The following is a 14288-nucleotide window of genomic DNA, read 5'->3' on the forward strand; positions in this document are numbered from 1 at the left end:
GTGGCTTGAATTGTTGGGATTTGGCCGTCTTTGATCAAGGCTTTGGTCTTGTTGATTTCCCCACCCAAAGTTTGGGTGATTCCTCCATCCAGGGTTGTAGGTCTTGGAGTATGGATCATGGTTTTGCCTAGGTGAATTCCCAATGTAGTTGGCTTGCTTCTGACTTCCCTCTGCTTCTTCATTCACTCCTTCTTGGGTTGTTGATAAAGTGGAGATTGCTGCTACTTGGTTCCTCTCCATCTTCTTGGTGAGGTCAGCCAGCTGCTGGGTAATGAGCTTGTTTTGAGCCAACAGAGCATCTACATTGTTTAGCTCCATTACTCCTCTTGTGTTCCTTCTTTCGGAAGCATAGAAGTAGTCATTCTCTGCTACAGTTTCAATGACATCTATGGCCTCCTCACTGGTCTTCTTCTTGTTCAAGGATCCTCCGGATGAATGGTCTACTGCCTTCTTTGACTCATAAGAGAGCCCTTCATAGAAAATGTGCAGCTGCACCCATTCATTGAACATATCTGGTGGACACCTCCTTGTTAGGTCTTTAAACCTCTCTCATGCTTCATACAGAGTCTCACCATCTTGTTGCCTGAAAGTTTGGACCTCAGCTCTCAGCCTATTGATTCGTTGAGGGGGGTAAAATCTTGCTAAGAATTTGTTCACCACATCTTCCCATGTTGTCAAGCTCTCCTTTGGGAAAGACTCCAGCCACTTGGCTGCCTTATCCTTGAGTGAGAATGGAAACAAGAGCAGTCTATAGGCGTCAGGATGAACACCATTAGACTTCACTGTGTCACATATTCTCAGGAAGGTGGTTAGATATTGATTGGGGTTTTCTTGGACACTTCCTCCGAACGAACAGTTGTTCTGCACAAGGGTGATGAGCTGTGGTTTTAGTTCAAAATTGTTGGCATGGATGGTTGGCTTTTGAATACTACTTCCACAGTTTCCTGGGTTTGGATTGATGTAAGAGCCTAAAACTCTTCTATCCTCTCCAGCATGATTTGCTCGTCCTCTTCCGCCATGGTTGTGAGCTTCTTCCTCACGATGGTTTTCCAAGTTTTCTTCCATGTTTAGTTCAAAGTATTCCTCAAAGTGTTCCTCCTCTTCTTCAGCACCAACTACACGTTTTTCTCTTGCCTCCCTTCTTAGTCTAAGGAAGGTTCTCTCAGGTTCAGAATCAAAGGAAGTTGAAGCCCCACTTCTTCTCCCTGTCATACAACCAAAAAGTACAAGTAAAGAGAATAGGTGCAGAAAGTATATCTGTCAGAATTACTGTTAGTGTGAGTGATGCAATATATCAAACAGTTAGTGGGTTAGTGAAATGAATGGTAAATAACAAAGAAAAAGTAGAGGGAAGGAAAAAAAATTACTAAAATAGAAAGTAAATGACTCAAACAAAAAATTAAATCAAACAAAAATAAAATGCTCAATCTAGTTATCCGCCAATTTAATTATTGTTGATGCACAATCAATCCCCGGCAACGGCGCCATAAACTTGATGCACGGAAAACTTGTCTCATAACAAATTTCCTTCGGCAAGTGTACTGAATTTGTCGTCAAGTAAAAAATCACAATAGAGTGAGGTCGAATCCCACAAGGATTGATTGATCAAGCAACTTTAATTAGAGGAATGTTCTAGTTGAGTGAATTAGAATTTGAGTTGAGAATTGCAGAAAATAAAATGGCGGGAAAGTAAATGGCAAAAAAAGTAAATGCTAGAATCAAAGAGCTGAAAGTCAATGACTAAAAGTAAATTACAGAATTGTAAATGGGAATGGGGGAATTGCTCATAAAAGTAAATGACAGAAATTAAAGAGAATGGGTAAGATCAGAAATGGGGAGTTCATTGGGCTTAGGAGATGTTGCCTTCTCCGGATCAATTTCATTTTCATCTCTTCCTCAATCAATGCACTCATTGATCTCCTTGGCAATCTTAAGTGATTGAATTACAATTTCTTGTAATTCAATCTCTCAAATCTTGATCAATAGCCAATTCCTTGGTCAATTGCTCATGAGAAGAGATGAAGTATGGTCACTGATTATACCACATGCATTTCCCAAATCAAGTGTTGAGAGGATTATAGTCACATATCCATCCAAACCCAATTTGGTCCAGCATGAGAAAGCATTTCTAGCATGATCTCTTCATTCCTCTTTCAAGGTTCAGAAGAGATCCAAGTATGAATAGCTTCTTTTCCAAGATAACTACCCAATTGGATGAAGATCGAAAGCTTTCAAATAAAATCAAGAGAAAAGATAGAAGAAGAATAATGAAAACTAGTATTGATCCATCAAATTACAACAGAGCTCCCTAACCCAATGAAAGGGGTTTAGTTGTTCATAGCTTTGGAAAATGAAAACAAAGATGGAGAATACATGATGATACTAGAAGTGCAGAGAAAGTAAAATACAGAGAGTAGTTCTATGCCAAGAGGCTCCCTATAATTTCCAACTCTCAAAATAATTCAAAGCTACTCCTATATATACTACTCATCTGTTCTTCTAGTTGATTCTTCAAGTCTTGGGTATGGGCCTTTGGATCTTGAGTTTGAAGCAGTTTTCTTCTTCATTGGGCTTAGCTTTACTTGCAGAGAGAAAATGTGAAGTGGGCAGAGACTTTTAGCTTAGGAAGTTAGTGACGTTAACGTTCAGTGAAAATGTGGGTTCGAGGACGTTAGTGACAATCACCTTTTTCACTAACGTTCCTCACCAAAGTTAAGAGCTACGTTAACTTCAACATTAGTGGCACAAACGTTGCTACTAACATTTCCACTATGTCCTTCGCACACGTTATTGGGACTCAACTTTCCCAGTAATGTTGAGAAGTCTCCCCCTTCCCTATGTTAGAGTCCACGTTAACTGAGTTAACGTGGCTCTTTTAACGTAGGCTTGCCAACCTTCGAGAACGTTAGTGACACTTACCATTGTCACTAACGTTCCAATGTGCTACTAATTCTCACGTTAGAGTCCACGTTAACTAGGTTAACGTGGCTTCTAACGTGGCTCATGCTAGCCATCTCCAACGTTAGTGACAATGTTGAATGTCACTAATGTTGGCTCATCATCCTTCTCCTCACGTTAACTTCCACGTTAACTAAGTTAACGTGGGAGTTAACTTGGCTCATTGTGGCTTGTGTTGGCTCCTTCCAACGTTAGTGACAATGTTTGGTGTCACTAACGTTGTTGACAACCTTTCTTCTTCACGTTAACTTCCACGTTAACTAGGTTAACATGGGAGTTAACGTGGCTTCTTGGGGATAGGGTGTGTTCATCCCAACGTTAGTGACAATGTTTGGTGTTACTAACGTTGTCGACCACCTAGTTTCTTCACGTTAGCTTCCACGTTAACTAGGTTAACGTGGGAGTTAACGTGGCTTCTTGTGACTTGGCCAACGTTAGTGAGAAAGTTGAATGACACTAACGTTGGCGTCCCCCTTTTCTTCTTAACGTTAGAGGCCATGTTAACTAAGTTAACGTGGCAACTAACATGGCCACTTATGAGCTTGGCTCAACGTTAGTGATAATGTTAAGTGTCACTAACGTTGGCTCCTTTTCTTTTCTTCCACGTTAGAGTTCACGTTAACTTAGTTAACGTTACTCTTAATGTGGGCAATGATGGCTTCGAGAGCGTTATTAGCAATTACTTTTCTCATTAACTTTGCAAGTTACTCCCATTCCACGTTAGTGTCAACGTTAGTGTAACTAACGTCGCCACTAATGTGGTTCTTCTTTGCTTCCTTTGTCCTGAAATCAAGCAATAAAGTGCATCAAAGTTCTAGTCCAAGTCATGGGAAATGCAACATCGAATTTGTCATGAAATTCATGCAAAATCCTCATGAAATCATGTAAAGTGCACAATGTATGCTTGAATCAAGATGTAAGTGAATATCTACCCAAAACTAGCTTATTTCCTAAGTAAATGCATGAAACTACCCTAAAATAGTAAAGAAAGGTCAGTGAAACTGGCCAAAATGCCCTGGCATCAGTAAATCAAGCAAATAACTAAAGAAAGCAAGTAATAAAGAGAGACATTCATGGCAAGGGTTGAGATCATAGGCTTTCTATCCTAGTCATGCAATGATTAATTCATCTTATTTAGTCAACTCCAACACATAGGGAGAAAGTCAAACAAGACTAATCAATCATATTATAATAATAACAAGAATTTATCTTATTTCGTCATCTCCAACATTGGAAAAAGGTGTAAGTTATCTTCCCTGAGAAAAAGTCAAACAAGACTAGTTAATCTCAAATCAAAAGTCCTAATCAACTTACTAATCGGATTAGCAAAAGATTAGCGTAATTGAAAATGGTATTAACTAACAACTCTAGATCACCAACATAAGTTGGGTTTTCATGACTCAAGATTGCCTAATTACTCTTCCCAAGCCAAGAATGCTCAAAATCTACTCTAACATCCAACCAAGCATTTTGTCAAACACTTGGAAGGCATAAAAAGAAAGCATAATAAATGACAAGAAATGGTAAAATCTACCAACTACAAATTGCAAGGACACAAAATCAACAACTCAAATTCACAATAAAAGACATCAAACATTAAATTGCATTAAAGAAAAGATCCAAATCCAACAAGAATTCATCATCACAAAAGAGACATAAAAGTAGAATTAACACTAGAAACTAAGAGAATCAAGAGTAGAAGCATGAAATTGTAAAGAAAACAAGATGAGAACATGAAATTGAAACTAGATCTAAGATGAAATTAACCTAAGAACCCAAATTCTAGAGAGAAGGGGGAGCTTCTCTCTCTAGAAACTAACCTACATGATGCTAAGTTACAAAACAATTGCTCCCCCTTTACCCAACTTGAATTCTGCATGAAATAGCATTAGAAATGAGTTTGGTTGGGCCTAAAGTGCTTCAGAAATCGCTGGGGGCGATTTCACTTTAGTGGGCCACGAGCAGCATCGGTGCGCACGCGTACATGGCACATGCGTGCCCCTATACGCAAAGCAACATATGGCAAATTTTATATCATTTCAAAGCCCCGGATGTTAGCTTTCCAATGCAACTGGAACTGCCTCATTTGGACCTTTGTAGCTCAAGTTATGGTCAATTGAGTGTGAAGAGTTCGGACTTGACAGCTTTACGGTTCCTTCATTTCTTCATGAGTTCTCCCACTTTGCATGCTTTTCTCCTCACTTCTTCCATCCAATACTTGCCCTATGAACCTGAAATCACTCAACAAATACATCAAGGCATTGAATGGAATTAAAGTGAATTGAATTTAGCTATTTTAAGGCCTAAAAAACATATTTTCACATTTAAGCACAAATCAAGGGAGAATTGCAAAACCATGCTATTTCATTGAATAAATGTGGGAAAAGGTGATAAAATCCCCCAAATTAAGCACAAGATAAACCACAAAATTGGGGTTTATCAATTCTCCCCACACTTAAACTAAGCATGTCCTCATGTTAAAATCAAGAAAGAAGCAAAGGGACATCAGCATTTATTCAATGCAAACTAACTACATGCAACCTATCTGTTCATACCCTGGGTCGAGCTGTCTAAACCGGGATGTTCAATAGCAAAGTGACCGACCTTTTTAGGTCAAGCAGACCGACTTCTTTACGAAGAACTCAGCCAAATTGACAGGAAAGCCCAAAGAAGGGACCAACTCAAGGAATACGACCCAGATCCAAAGGCAGCCCACGCCTATAGAGATAAGGGCGGTTCCATGGAAGATAAGCTGACCTCACCCAAATATAAGATAAGATAAGATAACTAACTTATCTTATCTAAAAAGGTCACTCCACACCATTATAAATACACTGAAGCACCCAGGTATAACTCATACTCTTATTCTACTAAAAACCTGTTTAATACCCATGCTAACTTAAGCATCGGAGTCTCTTGCAGGTACCCCCACCCTCCGGTGACCAGGGATCAGCAGTACAGCCAGTCCAACAAGTCGGACACGACAGCTCCAACCGACACCCACCAGCCGGACACGTCATCTCCGACCAGTACAGAAGATCTCATCCGAGATCGACCTCCAGTTTCAGGTAACCCTCGGAACATTGGCGCCGTTGCCGGGGAACCTGGAAGTCATCCCAACACCATGGCGGACGGTCATGACAACGACCATGATTCAGATCTGGAAAACAGAACACCGCACAAGAACGCGGACACTACGCTAAAAGATACTCTAAAATCCAACGGGGACAAAAACTCATCAAATTCAGGGGTAATAGAAGCACTTCAAGACCGCTTAAAGTAACTTGAAAAAGAAACCCAACAATAATGAGAGGTCGGAAAGGATCTACAAAGAGAGGTACGGCGGCGTCGAGAATTGGAAGATAAACTACTGCAATTGGAAGCCAATCTCAAATCAAAAGCTCCTCGGACCACTCCTGAGGAAAATTCACGCAAAGAGCAAGATCCATTCACCAGGGAAATCATGAAAACCAAAATTCTAAAAAACTTCAAACTCCCGGATATGACTTTGTATGATGGCACCACAGATCCCAACCATCATATCAGCAATTTCAGAAGCAGAATGTACCTCACTGACGCCTCAGATGCCCTTCGCTGCAAAGCTTTTCCAACAACTCTCACGAAGACAGCAATCAGATGGTTCGACAACCTACCTCCAAATCCATCTCAAACTTTGACGGCCTGGCCAAAAAATTCCTAGACAGATTCTCCATCCAGAAAGATAAGGCCAAGCACGCCCCCAGTTTACTGGGGATCAAGCAAGGAGATCGGGAGAGCCTCCGCAACTACATGGAAAGATTCAACAAAACATGAATGGACATACAAAGCTTGCAAACAGAGGCCGCCATCATGGGACTCATCAATGGCCTACGAGAAGGACCTTTTAGCCAATTCATATCAAAGAAGTACCCTACCTCCTTAGACGAGGTGCAGGAGCGAGCAGAAAATGCTCAGTTGGGAGAAACCTCAAAATCCGGGGTCCCCTGCCGAGATAAAGACAAGGAATCCAAAAGGAAAGAAGATCGACAAGGGGAGAAAATAAAAAAATACCACAATTACACCCCTCTCAGGGCATCCCTAGTCGACGTATACAAAGAAGTCTGCCATACGGAGAAAATACCCCCAGCTCGGCCACTCAAAGGCAAAAGAGGAGGAGGAAACCAGAATGAATATTGCGAATATCATCGAGTGCGAGGGCACTCCACCAACGAGTGCTTCTATCTAAAGAACATCATAGAAAAATTGGTGAGGGAAGGAAAACTAGATCGGTTTCTAGCCACCTGAGATGATGACCAAAGAAAGAGACGAAGGGATGAAGATATCGGATGAACTGCGCGATCACCTCGTACACTGGAAAGACACGTCCACATGATACACGGCGGATTCGTAGGGGGAGGAATCTCCAAATCATCTCGCAAAAGATATCTCAAAGAAGTATATCATGTCGAGGGAAAGGAGGAAGCACCCGACATCCCTGCAATCACATTCACTAAAGAGGACGCATCCGGTATCATCTTGGGACACGACGACCCCATGGTCATCACCATCATACTGGCAAACGCCAATCTCCACCGCACATTAATAGACCAAGAAAGCTCCGCCGACATCTTATTCAAAACTGCCTTCGACAAGCTCGGCCTAGAAGATAAGGAGCTTAGGGCATACCCGAACAGTCTGTTCGGACTGAGAGATACCCCGGTACAACCACTGGGATACGTATCACTACATACAACCTTCGGAAAAGGGAACCAATCCAGGACACTCAAAATAGACTACATTGTGGTCGACGTGAGTTCAGCCTACAATGCTCTAATAGGTCAGACAATACTAAATCAACTCGGCGCAATGGTCTCGACTCCACATCTATGCATGAAATTCCCAACTACAGAGGGGATAGCCACAATAAAAGCAGATCAAAAGATGGCATGCCACTGTTATAACGAAAGTCTAAACCTCAGAGGCAGAGGAGAAGAGTTTTATACAATTGAGATTGGCGGAGTTCAGAGACGAGAAGAACTCCGTCCGCAGCCAGAAGGTGAGATAGAGAAGGTTCAGATCGAAGACACCTCAGACAAAACGACTAATATCGGCACGATCCTGAGAGGAGACTCGAAAGAATTACTGGTACAATTCTTACGAGATAATGTCGATCTCTTCGCATGGAAAGCCGCAGACATTCCAGGCATAGACCCCAAGCTAATGTGCCACAAGTTGGCGGTCTATCCAGGATCTCGGCCGGTACAGCAAAGACGAAGAAAACTTGGGCCAGAGCGATCCCAAGCTGTGGAAGAACAGGTACAAGCATTATTGGAGGCAGGATTCATAAGAGAAGTCAAGTACCCACTATGGCTAGCCAACGTCGTCTTGGTGAGAAAATCAAATGGGAAGTGGCGAATGTGCACCGATTACACCGATCTCAACAAAACCTGCCCAAAGGATCCTTACCCACTCCCAAGTATCGACGCTCTGGTAGATGCTTCCTCCGGATATAGATACCTCTCGTTTATGGACGCATACTCGGGATACAACCAAATCCCCATGTATCCACCAGATCAAGAAAAGACCTCGTTTCTAATGCCGAAAGCGAATTACTGCTACATTGTGATGCCTTTCGGTCTCAAGAATGCGGGAGCTACTTATCAAAGGCTAATGAATAAAGTCTTCTCTGATCACATCGGAAAAATCATGGAAGTCTATGTGGACGACATGTTGATAAAGACACAAAGCGAAGAGACATTATTGTCCGACCTGGCTCAAGTGTTCGACACTATAAGGAAGCATGACATGCGACTCAATCCCTCAAAATACACCTTTGCAGTAGAAGCGGGCAAATTCTTAGGTTTCATGCTCACACAAAGAGGAATTAAAGCAAATCCGGATAAATGTCAAGCCATACTCAACATGAAGAGCCCAACCTGTGTCAAAGAAGTACAGCAACTCAACGGGAGATTGGCCGCCCTATCCAGGTTCTTAGTAGGATCAGCGATAAGATCTCTCCCCTTCTATGCTACTTTAAGGAAGGGAAAGCAGTTCGAATGGACAACAGAATATGAACAAGCCTTCCAAGACTTCAAGGAATTCTTAGAACGGCCACCTATCCTATCTCGGCCACGAAAAAGAGAACCGCTCATATTATATCTCGTAGTAGGAAGCCGAGCAATAGCCTCAGCACTAGTCAGAGAAGACGAAAGTGGGCAACAACCCGTCTACTTCATTAGTAAAGCGCTACAGGGATCCGAGTTGAACTACCAGAAAATAGAAAAGTTTGCCTATACTCTCATTCTAACATCTCGACGACTTCGTCCGTACTTCCAGGCTCACACCATTAAGGTTCGAACTAACCAGCCCATAAAAGGAATATTGCAGAAAAAAAATTTAGCAGGTAGAATTTTACAATGGGCAGTCGAGTTATCTGAGTTTGACCTCCAATATGAAGCTCGGACGGCCATCAAATCACAGTATCTGGCCGACTTCATCGCAGAATTCACAGATGCCCTGGAAATCCCCACAGAATGGAATCTCTATGTGGATGATTCTTCAAATAAGACTGGAAGCGGCGCAGGTGTGATAATAGAAAGCAACCAAGGAACCCAAGTTGAGCTCTCCCTCAAGTTCGGGTTCCTGGCCTCAAACAACCAAGCGAAATATGAAGCGTTATTAGCTGGTTTGAAGCTGGCTAAAGAGGTTGGAGCTCAAAAACTCAACATTTACAGCACAAGTAGTCACCTCACAGATAACAGGGAGCTACCAAGCCAAAGATCCCACCATGAAAAAGTATTTGGATAAAACCAAGGAACAGCTTGGATAACTCGGGGAATATAAGATTTGCCACATACCCCGCAAATAAAATACCCGAGCTGACGCACTCTCGAAACTAGCCAGCACCAAACCAGGAGGCAACAATAGAAGCCTCATCCAAGAAATACTACAGAACCCGTCAATCTCGGAAGAGGAAAAAATCCTAGCCATAACAGGTCTAGATCAAGGGTGGATGACTCCTATAATTAACTACCACAAAACATCAACACTTCCCACAGATGAGAAGGAGGCAAAAAGGTTAAAACGGGAGGCACAATACTACACTATCATAAACAATACTCTATACAAAAGAGGAATTTCAATACCATTGCTAAAATGTGTACCGACTTCCAACACGAAGGAAGTTCTAGAAGAAATACACAGTGGCATCTGTGGCAATCATCTCGGAGCACAACTCACCAAAAAAGTACTTCAGGCAGGATTTTATTGGCCAACTCTACAGAAAAAAAGCTACAGAATTTGTAAAGACATGTCCACCATGTCAGAAACATGCCAACTTTCACATCGCCCCGCCAGAAGAGCTCATCAGCGTAACTTCGCCTTGGCCGTTTGCAAAATGGGGACTTGATCTTCTCGGACCCTTCCCCCAGGGATCAGGACAAGTTAAATTCCTCATAGTAGGGGTAGACTATTTCACAAAGTGGATCGAGGTAGAGCCCCTAGCCAACGCCACTGCTCAAAGAAGCCGAAAATTCCTATATAGAAACATTGTCACAAGGTTCGGGGGGTTCCACACTCCATCACCACAGACAATGGCACTCAATTTACGGATGCAGACTTCAGAAAATTAGTAGCCGACTTGAACATAAAGCACCAGTACACCTCCGTTGAACACCCGCAAGCCAATGGATAGGCCGAAGCTGCCAACAAAGTCATATTGGCCGGGTTAAAATGGAGATTACAAGACGCAAAGAGAGCTTGGGCAGAAGAGCTTCCACAAGTTCTATGGGCGTATCGAACGATACCACATTCCACCACAAAGGAATCCCCCTTCCGGTTAGCATACGGAATAGAAGCAATGATCCCAGTAGAGATTGAGGAAGGATCGCCTAGAATGGTTCATTACAATGAGGGAGCAAACTCCCAACTTCAGAGGGAAGAGCTCGACTTACTACCTGAAATCCAAGAAAAAGCTCGGATCAGGGAAGAAGCACTAAAACGTCGAATGGCTTCCAGATACAATCAAAGGGTAGTACCGAGAAGTTTCACGGAGAATGATCTCACCCTAATCCGAAATGATATTGGAACAACTCGACCAGGAGAAGGAAAGTTGGCAGCAAACTGGAAAGGACCCTACCGAGTTGTAAAAGTACTTAGGAAGGGCTACTACAGACTGTCCGAACTCGATAGACGAGAGCTTTCCAGATCATGGCACGCCTGCAACCTAAGAAGGTACTACAGCTAGAAAAGGTAAAAGATCTCATTATTGGATGCACTCTTTTTCTTGAAAATGTTTTTTAATGAGGCACTAAGTGAGACTCAGACACTATCCGACTTAAAGGGATGAAAAATTCCCAAATGTATATATTTGCACTTTCCTTTGAATAAAATATATTTTAGATATTCTACAAGTTTTCAAGACGCATTAATCTGAAGCATTCATCGTCCGATTATAAAGCAACAGATCGGCAGAAAGTGAAAAACAATTTCACTGCACGATCACGATAAAGATAATCGTCCGATAAAGGTGAAAACGCGATTCACCTAAAAGACGATCTAAAGATAGCAACCACTTTCTACAAATCGTCAAAGATGAACACAGAATAATGTAAGAAGTTATCGAAAGTGATCCGGAAAAAGAACTTGACGAGGTCTTATGGATTGCTAAATAATAACTTAAAGACTGGCCGACGTTAAGAAGTCGGACCAAGTCAACCCAAGTTATAAGTAAACCCTGGAAAGAGGTCTGGCCAACCCTATTAAAGAGGATTACTTTAACTTAGAAGGGCCCGACATGACAAAGTCAGCCCAAAATGAAAAAGTTATAAAAGTAATACTTGAAAGAGACCTAACAAAGGTCCAAAAAAGAGGACTACAAAAATAACTTAGAAAGAGGACGATGCAAAGAAGTCGACCTCCTACGAACAAGTTATGAAAGTAATCCCTAAAAGAGATCTGAAAAAAATCCAAGAAAGAGGATTACAAAAATAACTTAAAAGAGATCGACATAACGAAGTCGGTCTCCTACAACAAACAAGTTATAAAAGTAGTCCCTGAAAGAGACCTGACAAAGGTCCAAAAAAGAGGACTACAAAAATAACTTAGAAAGAGGACGACGCAAAGAAGTCGACCTCCTACGAACAAGTTATAAAAGTAATCCCTGAAAGAGATCTAACAAAGATCCAAGAAAGAGGATTACAAAAATAACTTAGAAGAGATCGACATAACGAAGTCAGTCTCCTACAACAAACAAGTTATAAAAGTAATCCCTGAAAGAGATCTGACAAAGATCCAAGAAAGAGGATTACAAAAATAACTTAGAAAAGATCGACATAACGAAGTCGGTCTCCTACAACAAACAAGTTATAAAAGTAATCCCTGAAAGAGATCTGACAAAGATCCAAGAAAGAGGATTACAAAAATAACTTAGAAAAGATCGACATAACGAAGTCGATCTCCTACAACAAACAAGTTATAAAAGTAGTCCCTGAAAGAGACCTGACAAAGGTCCAAAAAAGAGGACTACAAAAATAACTTAGAAAGAGAACGACGCAAAGAAGTCGACCTCCTACGAACAAGTTATAAAAGTAATCCCTGAAAGAGATCTGACAAAGATCCAAGAAAGAGGATTACAAAAATAACTTAGAAGAGATCGACATAACGAAGTCGGTCTCCTACAACAAACAAGTTATAAAAGTAATCCCTGAAAGAGATCTGACAAAGATCCAAGAAAGAGGATTACAAAAATAACTTAGAAGAGATCGACATAACGAAGTCGGTCTCCTACAACAAACAAGTTATAAAAGTAATCCCTGAAAGAGATCTGACAAAGATCCAAGAAAGAGGATTACAAAAATAACTTAGAAGAGATCGACATAACGAAGTTGGTCTCCTACAACAAACAAGTTATAAAAGTAATCCCTGAAAGAGATCTAACAAAGATTCAAGAAAGAGGATTACAAAAATAACTTAGAAGAGATCGACATAACGAAGTCGGTCTCCTACAACAAACAAGTTATAAAAGTAATCCCTGAAAGAGATCTAACAAAGATCCAAGAAAGAGGATTACAAAAATAACTTAGAAGAGATCGACTTAACGAAGTCGGTCTCCTACGACAAACAAGTTATAAAAGTAATCTCTGAAAGAGACCTGACCAAGGTCCAAAAAAGAGGATTACTAAAAATAACTGAGAAAAGATCGACATGACGACGTCGGTCAATCACTTGGAAAAGGACAAAGAAGTCGGTCATGGATTGCTAATTGGATCCACGCATCTACGACCTCCAAGTACAAAGCAGTTCAAAGAGGCTGAGCAACAAGGCTTCAACATTCTCGAAACATACAAAAAAGCTAAGACAGGCGCTAGCAAGCATGACATAAAACAACAAAGCTTCAGGGTCATACCCAAAAGCTTAGAAGCTACTCGTTGTGTTTTTCAAAATAATGGGTTGCTAAACAAGCAACCAGAAAGAGTGTCAGCAAAATAAACCAACCACGAAATAAAGAGTTTAAAAGCCCACAAGCTGGGCCAACTACACAAATATCCAAAATAAATTAGCTAAAGATTAGAAGACTTTTTAGCAGCATTAGTCTGAGGAGAAGGAGGGCGAGCCTGGAGAGGAACAGCATCTACAGTACCATCGTCCTGGTTTAAGATCTGGCAGTCAGGATCAGAAGCGGGAGGGCCGACCTCGGCAGGAGGAACAGCAGGAGCTGACACCTTGGCAGAAGACACAGGGAAGGGTTCGACATCATCATCATCCTCGTCATCAGGGACAATCTTACCATCCCTAACAACATTATCCAGGCTGAAGAGAGTAAGGTCGGCCTCGGGAGCAATAATCCGAACTTGCTCTTTCAGGTTCTCATAGGCAGCAGTTACGCTGCCAACAAGATGACCCTGGAGCTCGGAGTAATCAGCTCGGGCGTTCTCCAACTCCTCCTTCAGACGCATCCCCTCCCGATAGGATGTGACTTAGCTGTCCTTATGCATCTGTGCCGTGTCCTCGGCCAGCCTCACAGAGGCCTCCAGAGAAAGTGAACTCGCCTTCTCGTTCTCCAGATCCTTCTCCAACTTGGCTACCTTTACTTCAAGCTCCTCCTTCAGGCCCTTCATCCGATCAAACTCCTGTTTAGCCTCCTCCATAAAGGCTTTGGTGGCATGGAGAGGAAGATTTTGAGCAGTCCGGTATAGAGCAGCCCCCATATACGTCATTCTAACACTACTTCGAGTTATAAAGTCCAGATGGAGAAGGAGTGACACATCGTCCATAGGAAGGGCACCGTAGGGACCAATTTGCTTATCCACAAATTCAATTGCATTAAAGTCAGGAGCATCAAGGTTGAAAGG

General features: G+C 41.9%; 1 non-coding gene across 1 annotated transcript; it reads left to right on the forward strand.

The window, feature by feature from the left end:
• The first annotated feature begins 505 nt into the window (after nt 1-505).
• On the forward strand, nt 506-612 carry LOC148549060 (small nucleolar RNA R71). The gene has a single exon (XR_015898376.1). It is a non-coding gene; the product is annotated as a small nucleolar RNA R71 (small nucleolar RNA).
• Nucleotides 613-14288: the final 13676 nt, after the last annotated feature.

This window comes from Arachis ipaensis, chromosome B8 (genome assembly GCF_059453495.1).
Source record: "Arachis ipaensis isolate K30076 ecotype BB chromosome B8, ASM5945349v1, whole genome shotgun sequence".
Classification (NCBI taxonomy): Eukaryota; Viridiplantae; Streptophyta; class Magnoliopsida; order Fabales; family Fabaceae; genus Arachis; species Arachis ipaensis.